This window comes from Lepisosteus oculatus, chromosome 14 (assembly GCF_040954835.1).
Source record: "Lepisosteus oculatus isolate fLepOcu1 chromosome 14, fLepOcu1.hap2, whole genome shotgun sequence".
Lineage (NCBI taxonomy): Eukaryota > Metazoa > Chordata > Actinopteri > Semionotiformes > Lepisosteidae > Lepisosteus > Lepisosteus oculatus.
Window position 1 is genome coordinate 19,689,240 of NC_090709.1, and position 12,861 is coordinate 19,702,100.

The 12,861-nt window shown below is 39.8% G+C and overlaps 3 non-coding genes and 1 pseudogene across 3 annotated transcripts; 3 read left to right on the forward strand and 1 right to left on the reverse strand.

The window, feature by feature from the left end:
• The window catches only part of LOC138242516 (zinc finger protein 271-like), a 681,240-nt pseudogene that overhangs the window by 44,840 nt on the left and 623,539 nt on the right, over nucleotides 1-12,861 (forward strand).
• Nucleotides 529-600, forward strand: trnar-ccu (transfer RNA arginine (anticodon CCU)). Its single transcript has one exon. It is a non-coding gene; the product is annotated as a tRNA-Arg (tRNA).
• On the forward strand, nucleotides 1,868-1,941 carry trnat-agu (transfer RNA threonine (anticodon AGU)). The gene has a single exon. It is a non-coding gene; the product is annotated as a tRNA-Thr (tRNA).
• On the reverse strand, nucleotides 7,195-7,312 carry trnal-caa (transfer RNA leucine (anticodon CAA)). The gene is made up of 2 exons: nucleotides 7,275-7,312; nucleotides 7,195-7,240 (listed from the first exon to the last, which is right to left on the reverse strand). It is a non-coding gene; the product is annotated as a tRNA-Leu (tRNA).

Here is a 12,861-nt window from a genome sequence, read left to right on the forward strand (position 1 = left end):
TACTCCCAAATAAAAGATTTGACCGAAAAATTAAAAGAGTAGGCAAGTATTAAAACAACACCATAACTTCTTGACTTCCAATCTCTTTCCTGGTTCAGGCCATGTAAAATGACATATTCAGTGGAGTCATGCCGAAGTTGTGAGTTCAAGCCTCACCTGGAGCAGCCTGGTTTTCTGTCTTGCAGGTAAACAGTGTTTTGTGTTATTTGCTAAATGGAGAGAGGATTCTGTGTTAATTGTGCTCCTCCTGGGAGAGGTCAAGATGAGAAGTTCACGAGGCTGGTGGTAAATATCCTGTCCAGGAATATCGGGGCTGTAGGGGGTCAGATCTATAGATGTAGTAAACACATTAGTGGAGACGGTGTGTCTGCTCTCCGTGAGAGAGCCGGGCGGGAAGAATAATCTGTGGTCTGGGAAGAAGAGACCCTCGTTGGAAGAGCGGCGCTCCTCACAGGAGAGAATGAAAACAATCTTTTTCAGGGACGCTGATTTTTCTCTTTGGGTGAATTAAAAACACTAGCCATGAGTGACCTTGTGGTGCAATGGTAGCATATCTGACTCCTGATCAAATGGTTGTGTGTTCAAATCACGTCGAGGTCAGCTGATGATTTTGCAGGTGCTACCGGTGCTGAACCTGGAAATTACACCACGCAGTCGGGTTTTATCTGTACACCAAATAGGTAATCTGAACGAAATAAAAGCGCAGTAGAGAACACCCAATCAGGAGCTTATGCAGCGAATCATCTTGAACACGACAAGAGAAAAGGCACACTGCACATCCGCGAAACATCGCGTCCGACTTTAGAGACAGTGACATCAGAGAATGGAAGTTTCAGACCTCCTTCTTGTTACAAGTTCAAGCAAACCTGAAAGTTAGTGAGTGTTTGGTCACTTTTGTATGAAAAAGTGTCCGAAGCCTGTAATTATAATTTGCCCTTTTTTAATTGTGGTTGAAATCCACTCCCATGTACCAAGACCTTACAGTACATTCATGTTTACTTCAATGACTAACGCTATTGGACATTAGTTGGTGTTTTTTTTGTAACGATTTGCTATTTCATGCAGGAAAGAAAGGAACCCAGACCCAACGTTTGCTTTCAGGTGCGGTTCATTTACATAACGGACATCTTTTTCTGAGGAGCCTGATTTAAATCACACAACCCAGGTAGAAGTCAAATCGACAATCTAATAAACCGAAATCAGACACGTTATCCATTAAACCACTAGCCCGTCACGTAAATGAATTGCACCATGGTGAGTTCAGCGCCGCTACTAGTAATACCCCACCCCCATCTTAAATTTCTAAGTGAGAAACGTGTTTTCTACATTTTTATCAGTTCTTAAAAATCATCACTTTTAAACAGACAAAGCCTTTATGTGTCGCTCTGAATTTCTAATTGATTTAGAATTCCAAGAAAAAAGCGTTTTGTTCCACAACAGCGTGAAATGATTACGTCTTTCACTCTACTCTTGTAGTAAAGCAGATCTTGCTAGGTGAGCATTTGCTCCGGTAAATTAGGTCACTTTTCATGTTAACTCACTTTTTTCAACATTTCCTGGTGCATGTTTTCTCCATGAAAAAAGACATTTTCCCTTACATGCTTTCTCGTTTTGTTTCATCAAAGAGTACAGAAAGAAGAAAGAAAGGAAAAGTGTCGTAAATGAACTCTGTCACCCTTGGGAGATGTCAAGCGCATTGGACATGAAAAGTTCCGGATAAAACCCATTTCTGTACGTTTCTCTTAGTGTCGGGGCTCCTATTGAATGTAAAGGAGGCAACGTGCTCAGCCAGCTAACTCAGCGCTTACTGAACGCGGGTGTCTCAGAGCGGTGTGTCCAAGTGGCAGTAAAAGAGGAGAATTCTGCCGGCGCCGTGGCTTAGTTGGTTAAAGCGCCTGCCTAGTAAACAGGAGATCCTGGGTTCAAATCCTAGCGGTGCCTTTCTTCCTGTCTTCTCGCACCGTTTCTTGTTATAGAGAACATGCTTCTGCATTACCTCAGTCAATATCACCGGGAATGTGAATATAAATGTAAACATCAATATTTCTGCTGTCTCCTGAGAAACACAAGTATAGAGTCAAAACACAATAAATAATGCTAAAAAAATTATTCAGTTAACACCCAGATGTGACAAAACACATTTAAGACTTACATCCCCTTTAAATATGTATTTCCTTAATATCAGTTCTCTTCCCTCCCCAGGACACCTGCAAATTCACTAGAGCATATTAAAAGCTGTGTGTAAGTCTTACATGTGTTCTGTCACATCTGGGTGTTAAATTAATAGATGTGTTGTGTTATTTAATATGATTTGACTGCACGCTTGTGTTTCTCGGGAGACAGCAGAAATATTGGGGATTTGCGGCTACAGAAAATAATGTGAACTTTACAGGCAAAAATAAGGTTACGTTAAAGAAACAAAAACGTATTGTCACCTTTTTCAACGTGATTTTTTAAGACATTTGTTCGGAATAGTATATCTTCTCGTGTCTGTGGCTGTTATCCTACAATAACGGTGGTGAAATAGCAGGAATGTGCGGAAAGAATCGGAGATTGAACAGAAGACTCATCCAGTCGATAGTAAGGTTGTGTAGGACCGCACACCCTACGATGTCAGTGTTGAGTAGTGAGGTTTAAAAGCTTCTTCACGAACCAGGAAGGAGTACAAACCTAACGTCTTCTGATCCGTAATCAGACACGTTATCCATTGCGCCATTGGCGTTTGTATTGCATTCAGAGCCGCTACTATTCATGTGTCTTGTATGTGTGTCTAGTTACTACGTCTTTCATTATGTCTGGTTTAAAATAATGTATCTTTAAAACAGACAAAGGGTTTATGAGTCTCCCTGAAATTCACACACGAAGAATAAAAAATATCGCGTTTAAAAAGAATACAGAGATGCCGGCGATAGATAACGGAGCGTCTTAAGTGCGCGCTATCACTGAACTAAACTCCCGATCGGTAAGTTTGTCGGCGGCTTTTTAATTGTGTTAGGAAGAGCAAACAGTCCACATTGTACATTTTAAAGGTCTAAGCAAAACAATCAGACGTGAGGATTAGGATTAGGATCCAGAACAGGAGCCTCTACTTCTTTGTATACTGAGCTTTCGGGTGAACGTCAAAGTGAAAGACAAATTCGCAATTTTCACTTTTTGATTAAGGAACAAGAAAACACCATCCTTCGAGCTGGATTCAAACCAGGGACATAAGAAATGCCCACTGTTTTTGTCTATAGTCTTAAGATCTAGCAATTGAGCTATTGAGAGGTCAGAAAGTAAACGCTTTGTCACACGCGTAGCCCAGTGTAGTGTAGTGCTCCTCTTTATTTAAATCCCAGTTCGACATCAAAATACTCACTCCCATAGTCTCGTTCAGAAGAAGAAATGGACCAGGCTTCCACTGTATAAACGTCCAGAGTTCTTATAAAACGTTTAAGGGACATCAGTGCAGGCTGAAATTGACCCTTTTTCTAGTGGGATCAGGATCATATAAAACCTTTCTTTTGGATTGAGAAGAGGATCATGGAGACACTCAAAATATCCCTGTCTTTGCTTCTTTCAAGGATGAATGGAGTATTGAGCTCCAAGCATCGGTTTAAATCAAAACTCTCTGCTACTGCAGTTGCTTGTTTGAGAGTTTCTTCAAATTTTTCAACTGAACGTTGATATCAAGGGATATTGACGGTAATATCATAGGGACTTTGGTTTTCTTTTGATTGAAAATTGTATTAAAATACAAGCCTCTTTCACAGTTGTATAATACTTTCCCTTGCATCCTCAGATAAAAATTCTAAATACCACAAAGTTACAACATATGGAATAGCATTTATTTTAAAATGTATTTTAAAATTAGCATTTATTTAGAGCTATATTTAGAGCTTAGTAAAGATAGCATTGCTAATATTGATGGAGTAGAAATGTAAGATGAATTGATAGCTTTTTCTGAACTAAAAAAGTCCTACAACGCCTCCTGTAACAGGTAAGGACTCATAGCAAGACATTGCTATTGCATTGCGCATTTTGCAGATATGACCAGTTTCTGCTTCTGGTGAGTGCATCTTTTCCAAACTGAAATTAATAAGAACATTTTCAAGATGCGCCATGTCCCTAAATTGTTCATCAGGACTACTATTAATATCAGGTGAAAGCAGTACAAAGCATAAATTTAACCTAAATATTAAGAGACTATATCTGTCAGCTACTGCTGTAAGCCATGTTCAGCCAACGCTAGAAATATTACTGCTCTACTACAGTAGCTAAAGAAAGCAAGTCCGACTTAGAAACGGATCACAAGTCAAAAACATAAACCAACGAGGATGGGATTCAAACCCACGCGTGCAAAGCACAATGGATTAGCAGTCCATCGCCTTAACCACTCGGCCACCTCATGACGAGGGCCACCCCCCTTGGGCATGATTTTGCTCGGCGACCAGGCTCAGCACATCGACCTCAGATGTCTCAGAGCGGTGTGTCCAAGTGGCTGTATAAGAATAGGTAATACGTTTATTCCATGCTGAAAAAAAGAAGAAAGAGAACACAACGTTTCGCCCGTGGAGCCTTCTTCAGGTGTGAGAGAGACAGGGCAGTAGGCAAAGGTAAAGTAGCGAGAGAACAAGGGTTTGAGGGTGGGTACCCACCTGTATAAGAAAAGTGTTCTGCCGGCGCTGTGGTAAAGCTGGTTAAAACACCTGTTTCATAAAGCGGAGATCCTGGATCTGAATTCCAGCAGTACCTTTTTTTTTCCTGTCTTGTTTTACAGAACATGTAATTTGGGACACTCAAAGAGGTCTTGATTTGGTTTAATGCGTTTATTCATTTCCTTTGCAGAACAACTTGTTTTTTTAAAATCATATAGCTTGCGAAAGATGAAATGCGAGCGAATTTTTTTGTTCACCAAAAGTATGTAAATGAAAAAAAAGCAAGGTGCAAGCATTTCTGTGGTGCAATCGGTTAGCGTTTTCGGCTATTAACCCCCAGGTGGGTTTTTTGATCCCACCCAGGGACGCACTTCTTCCTATAGTAAACATCATCACCGCAAAAATTTAATTGTTCCGCAAAACCTGAACTATTTTGATATTTGCAGTAGTAAACAATTGAGTACCAGAGTCAACATTACCGGGAATGTCCAATAATTACCGACATTGGCAACTTGCAAGCAGTTAGTATTCACCCATGGAATTATATGTTCCAGTGGCGGGAGAATTCACTTATGCTCCCGTTGCATCTTCAGCTAAAGTAATTTAAAAAACAATGCAAAATTGTTCGAGAAATTGACAAGCAAAAACAACAGATCGCCGGAGTTCTATTTTAATATTTTCGTATATTTACCTTAATTTGAATATAAATGTTAACATAAACGCTGTTCAATATAATGTAATGTTGTTGTACTTTTAAAATATTTTAGCTGAGGGTGAGAGGGGGGATATTACGCCTTGCCAAACATCTAAAATAACTGTAAAAGGGGATGGCATTTTAATAAAACTGGCAATCAAAAGAAAGTTACAATTTGTATGGTATTATGCTCAATATCCCTTGATATTGAAGGTCAGATGAGGAATTTGAAGAAACTATCAAAGAAACAACGACAATAGCAGAGGGTGTTGATTTTGAACCAGTGTTTGCACCTCAATAATCCATCAGTCTTCGCTTGACAGGCTTCCTCAAGATATTCGGTGTTCTATACAAAAAATCGACAATTAAGCTCAAATGTGACAAGAGGCAAAGACTGCGGCAGAGGAGGAATAAACTCCACACGATGACTGTATGTATACGTCTGTCTAATATTCGGCCCCTGCAGGGGCATCATATTCGCTGAACTGCCTGCCAGCGTGTGTACGGGCTTATACTGTAATTCAAGAGTATCAATGGTCAGACGCTTACAACGGGTGTTTGTGTTTGTATTATTTAGAGAATTGAAAAAACATTTTCAAAACTACAGCTCGAATGAAATTAAAAAAAAAGTTTATTTGTCTCTTTGCTGTAACAACTGTGCCAAAACTATTCAGATACATCAGAATAGCATCAGAATGTAACTAGATTTTATTGGATTTTAGGAAATGTATTTTTGCGCATTTCTCTATACGATCAGAATACCTTCCTGTTTTCACCGTGTTAATTGTTTCTGCCTATGATATCTCGAAAAGAAAGACCCAGTATCTGTTCACCGAAATATTTCAGGAGTTTGCTGTGGTTTGAGAGAAGTGTATGAAGGTAATGAAGGAGTGAGGACACGCGCATTCCGCACGGGGAGCGCAGAGCAATGAGCCGCGACTGCAGCTCTCCGAGTCTTTTCTTATACAACCTCTGAGTCCGGACACACAGCGTCTCCAGCCAGTGTTGAAGGTTTACAGTTCAGAAAACGGCTGTCTCGAGCAGAAACTGATCTTCCTGCTTTAGTTAAGGTTTGGTTATTGTGGGGGTTTAGCGCTTGTATCTCTCTTCTCTTACTAAACACTATCTACTGTAAAGTATATAAATAGAAGCTAAAATGCAGCTAAAATACTTCAGTAAGGCCGAGCAGATAGGAAAGTTTAATAAAAATGTTCTATGATCTATGTTCTAGTTGCCCATATTTTTTAAACTCTCGGTTCGAGCTCTGATTTAATCCTCTCGGCTCCTGCCGCTGTCACCGGGAGAGTGGCTGCATTCCGTAGGGCTACAGGCTGATTTCACAATGCCACATTTAATGAAATACAATGAAAACGATATTGTAACGCAACGGGGGCTCAGGCAGGCGCCCTTGCCGCATTAGGTCGGCCCCATCCTGACTGAGGCTCGAACCCGGGACTCCCGCGTCTCTCTGCAGCGACCCAGCCCCGTGAGCTACAGTAGCTGTAGTCCTGCTATCACAGGGAAGGGCGGTGACATCACCTGCTCTGGTACGCCGGCTCTTACACAGTGCCTGTCGGCCGTAAGCGTTACAATATGTTTTAATACATCTTCTTCTGGATTTATATTTCGGTCTTTCACCTTTGAATGCATACCTTGACCGTAAATCTTTACTCGATTACAGGCACCCCAAACAGTTCTTAAGGGAGAAATCGAAGCCTATTTGACTTTCTGCTAATCACATTGAAGTGTTCACGAAGCATTTCCCTGCCCATCATGTGCCCGCAAGCCGGTTTCTCCGTTTTCTTCTTTCTGTCGTTGTCAGCGAGCACAAGAAGACAGGAAAAATGCAAGAGAGGGAAAAGCTGTCAGGAGTGGGATTTGAACCCACACCTCTATTCAGAGACCAGAGACCAGAACACCCAAGCAATGGAAAGACAGGAGTCCTTGAGTCTGGCGCCTTAGACCACTAGGCCATCCTGACGAGATATGTAAGTTGGTGTGTTAAAAGCACCAGTAGTTCACAAAACTGAGAAATGCTTTGCTGGATAAGCGCCACGTTGCCTAATGTTGCCTAAACGGATCGCGGAAATCAAATATTCGGATCGATTTAGAGTGTGCTTTACAGCCTTTGTGTAATATTTTAAATTGTTTTAAAAAAGTGTGTACTGTGCACTACGTTTAGGACTAGTTAGTGTGGTAGAATATGGAGATCATCTCCAGCTCTGAGCTCAACTGCAACAACAAGTCGTGCTGAACAAAGTCAGAGTTCAGCTGAACCTTTGCTCAGTGTGGTGCTCAGGACTCAGGAGTATTGTTGTGGTTCTAATTAGCACGAACTGCAGGGGCTCTGAATCAGAACATTTCAATTTATCTGTTCAGTAAGTTAAAATGCAGGACACGTTAAAATCGGATTATTACTGTGTCTCTGTCCCTTTTGTATATAACCGAATGTTTAAAAGATACCAGTAAGGACACACAACTACTAATGCGGTACTTATTGGAAATAGTCCCAAAACAAGTACGTCCGGCAGCTGGTAGACCCCTGTAATAATTTTGCAGTGACACTTTGAAGATTTACACTCTATTTAAATATTAATTTACTAAATTTCAGTTCTCTTTTCTCACACTCCCTGGCATAACTAAACTCTCACTCTCGCATACTAAAGGCTTTACATGCATTAGCTGTGATACAGATTCTAATAAAGACAGAATGAAACTGTTTGTTTTGTGTCTCATGGTGATCCTCTTCTCGATCCAAATTAAATGTTTAATATGATCCCTCGAGAAAGAAAAAGGAGTCAATTTCCGCCTGGAATGATTGATGCTCCATCAAACATTTTGTAATATCTCCGGAAGTTTATACAGTAGAATCCTGGTTTGTGGCTTAAATTCAAGGTAAACAAGACCAAGGAAACGAGTTGGAAACGATGTCGATCTGGGATTTAAATCATCCGGAACATTTCACTACATTGGGCAGTATGTGCCAGAGAGCAGCTCCTGACATCTGTTGATAGCTCAGTTGGTAGAATGGAGGACTGTAGTTGAAACAAGAGGGAATCCTTAGGTCACCAGTTTGACTCCGGCTTGAAGGAAGGTGCCCTTTGTGTATTTTGTTAAAATAGCTGATCTTTTTTCACTCAGACTTTGATCAAAAGCTCAATAAACGACGAAGCAGAGGCTCTTGTTCCGAATTCAGCTCATGTCTGATTGTCTTGTTTTGGCCAAGATCTGATCTTTGAATTCAGGGACTACTCTGTCTGCTTTGTACAGTAATTCAAAAGTAGATACAAATGTCACATTTTTATTTTAGATATAAAGGTGTTCTCTGTTTTCAAAGGATAGGTACTTAATTGGCTTTATGATTTGGATTTGATTTTGTATCGTTGTATTATTAAGTTTGTGCTTTTTGTGTTTTTAACTTATTGTGAACTTATTTTTTAAACAAATGCTTACAAAGGCAGACATGGCACACATCTGTTTATACCAGCGGTGAATTGTATATTTGTATTAAGTAGAAGCTACTGCGCAATTCTGGGAGTATAACAGGTTCGATATAAAGTGGCAAAAATATAATAGGGGAAAATACCCCAGACTGGGTGTAAAGGCCTCGTTGTGACTGTTGTTTTATTGTTGAATACGGCATACTGTGCATGAAATGTTGCAGAAACACAATCTGATAGCTAAATAATTATTATTTTAATAATTTGATAAGTATTAGGCCCCGGATCCAAATATTCAGTTCTGATTTTTTTTAAGTGATATCTTCCCTTCCTCTGTTGGAAGTAACACGATGTGAGCAATTGTTTTTTGTTCTTTTTTTTTTCACGTTGCGATCCAAAAAGCCTCAGATGCACAGTCTGACAGCAACCAAACCAGAATGGATTCTGCTGGGAGCCGGACTGAGCTCATTCTTGCTCCCTGTGCTGAAAACAGAATAAGCGCTTACCCGAGCACCATCTACAGCTGCTGCATGGTACTCTACGTCCTGCTGCTCCAGCAATTATTTTGATGAAAGACAGATCACTTGTGCGAGACCAAAGCTGGCGATATAAAGGCACGCGCTGGTACACCTTCTCTAACTTTCACAATTGCGATAAACATTTTTTTAAGACCTTTGAAAAACTAGATAATAGATATAGATATAGATAAAACTAGATAAAAAACATGAGCTTTATCGGTTTTTACATTAATCGACTTTGAAACAAATTTGATCTTTTTACATTGCATTTTACGTTGAAATGTAGCATGCATACCTAATCCACCAACGGACAGAGCAATATTTTACGTTGCCTTCCAGAGCTTCCAACGTGTGATGGATTTGTATGGGTGTCTGTATGAAACCACTACAGCACTGGCGCAGGTGCAAAATCCACTTTCACACGACTTTTTCAGTGTCTTCTCTCTCAAATGGACCGAAGCACAGGAGCCAATATTAGAGAAAACGACAGGTGTTTAAACAGAGGATGTCCCAATGTCTGGGACAACGCATTGTGATTTTGTATAAACGCAAATGGTTTCTCATTTAAAAGCCAACAATATTCTTTTTCTCCCTGGCGCAAATAAGTTACCACACATGCGAGCTGTTGTGTGAAAGAAAATTCCAATGTCCATAGGAAGGCAGAATAAAATCCAGAACTGTGTTGGTGATATCGATAAACAGGGCTCATGTTCACAACAAAACTTTACTGTATAAAAAGTTAAAATTCGTAAATATATATATTTTTTATTATGCAAAGTGTCTGTTAAACCATTCATGAAGGATTTTTAGACAAAAAAACACACCATTATATGAGAAAATATATTTACTATATCTGCATTTAACTCACTTTTTAACAATTTCAATTTCAAGGCCGATATAAATTGTTGCCCTGCTTTTTTGTCATAAATACACAAGCTTGTTATGTCTTGTGTCAGAAATAAACTGCATGAAATTTGCTAAAGCAACAAAAAGTAAGCGCCACAAAGAAGACAGACATTTGCGTTTATAGTGCAATGTTATCTCGAGCCTTTAAAATTACTTTAAATGCAATTTGTTTTTCTCTGTGGCTCTAAGGCTTTGTCATTTACTGTAGTTATTCAGGAGAACATTATGTTAATCATATAGATGAAACGTTTAATATATTCAGGTGGGTAGCTATGTCAGCATGTGTATCTGCAAAGGAACAAGTAATATTGTAGGTTTATTCCATGCTGAAAAGAGAAGAGAGAAAACAAACCTGAAGAAGGTTTCACAGCTGAAACGTTGTGTTTTCTCTCTTCTCTTTTCAGCATGGAATAAACCTATTACTTGTTCCTTTAATATATTGTTCGCTTTGACTCAAAATGCTTTACTACTACAAGAGAGAATTATAGTATGGAGGATGAGACAAATTTATGATTTCTTGGAAGAAAATGTTTTTTCTTTGCATTCGAAATGAATCGAAACTTTAGCGTGACACACAAACCCTTTGTCATTTTTAAAGATATAATATTTTTAAACAGACAGTATAGAAAATGTTTTTTTTTACTAAGCAATTTTGGCCGGGGGCGATGCATTACTAGTAGTGGCGCTGAGGTCACTATGGTGCAGTTGAGCACCATAAGATTAGGGCCAGTGACGTAATGTATAACGCATCTGACTGTCTGAAGATCAGCTCCTGCTCTGAGCTCAATAGCAATGCAAAACTGTGCGAAACAAAGCTGGCGAGCAGCTGATCTTGTGCTCAGTAGTCAGTACGGTGCTGAGGGTTCAGTTCTGGTGTTGTTCTAATTAGCACGAACTGCAATGGCTCTGAATCTGACCATTTCTATGGAAGCCCGTTTCCGCCAGGGAGTAAAAATAAAAACGCGCTATGGTATCTCAGAATTCCGACTTAGTAACTGAGAATTGGGACTTAAAAACTCAGAATTCCGACTTTATATCTCGTAATTACGACTTTATATCTCACATTTGGGACTTCGAAATAACCCATATTTCATTGTCTGTCCTTTTGTTATTGTAACGGATTCGGGTTCCAGGGCTTGTGCCCTCGCCGCTCCCACCCTAGTTCGTGCCTCACTGCATTGGCTCGAACCCAGGCCTTGCCAGCTGAGCTAAAGAAGAGTTTCTTTTTTAAGTAAAAAACGACATACAATGGAAATATTTAAAAAGTATAAGTTTCAGCTTTTATAATTGTGAATTCTTCTGGATGTGAAGTGTCTATTTCTGTATCTTATTTCATATTCTGTCTTCGTTTTTGTATTTCTGGTGTTTAAATAAAAAAAGAATTTAAAAGCCCACCATCCACTATTCCATCCGTATACTATGGAAGCCTCACTACCGGAAATGGGATTCCATAAAAATTAGTGTAATTAATTTGATTTTTATCAGGGCACTGTACAAGACAAGTCTTCAGGCTTATAGATCCTATGATCTTGTACGATTCATCAATATAGTGTAACGGAACGGCCAACATACAATTTGTAGTTCAGGTGGGTAGCTGTGTCAGCATGCGTAGGCTGCAAAGGAACAAGTAATAGGTTTATTCCATGCTGAAAAAAAGAAGAAAGAAAATATGTTTTGGCCGAAACGTACCAGTAAACTTTACATTAACAATACCAGCCAACGATACATTATCATTTCACACCGGTTCTACAGGAATCTACAGCAGAGCCCTGAGTTGACTCCCAGAGTCCCACTGAGCCCATAGAATTCCACATCACCCATCACTCCTGCACACAGTCCGCTGAGAGCGCCTGTCCATAAACTACTGGATTGAGAATGGGATCAAATAATTCCCCATTTTCTTAATTCTACATCAAAGGACTGTTAAAGGTCTATTTGAAGGCATCGATTTGTATTCTTAAACCAGATGAACGCCTGGAATAAGTTATATTAAAAAATAAACAGTCGTGCTACAGTACTCCAGTTGAAGGCACGCTTCTAGCTTTGCGGTACTCTGGTGCGTCACAAATTTATGTTTGAATTTCTGTGGATGAACTACTATAGGTGTACCCTCGCTCACTTTCTTTAGCGACAGTCGTTGCTCCTCATCTGAGTGATGTATTTGCCTGTTTTTCAGTTCACTTCCCTGCAAGGAATATTCACCTCAGAGCTCTCTTTCACAGACTGCAGGCGCTATGTTTGTTAACAGGTATTATAGTGATGACATCTTTCTGTATGATCAGGACAGGAGCTGCAAGTCCAAAGTGTTGTGGCTGCAGTACAATTTTAGCTTATTATTATAATACTTTTTAACAGCGACAGATTCTTAAGATCACGAGGTGTTTACGATATTATTTCAGTATTAAGCTGTTACTACATTCGGAACTGTCCCATAGGATTCAGTGTTCCATTAGTTTGGCACTAAACTGCTTAGTCTATAGCAGGAATTGTACTTAGTCCTGTCCTGTAGTGTCCTCTAGAGAGCAGCAGATGTTTCCTTGGGCTCATTGCAATTGGGAACATTGTGATTACTGAGCAGGGGACTAAAGTCAGCAGACGAGCGAGTTGCAAATCGGTATTAATCTGGCGTACAGAGCTGCATGCTAATCTCTGGATCATCTCCAGTT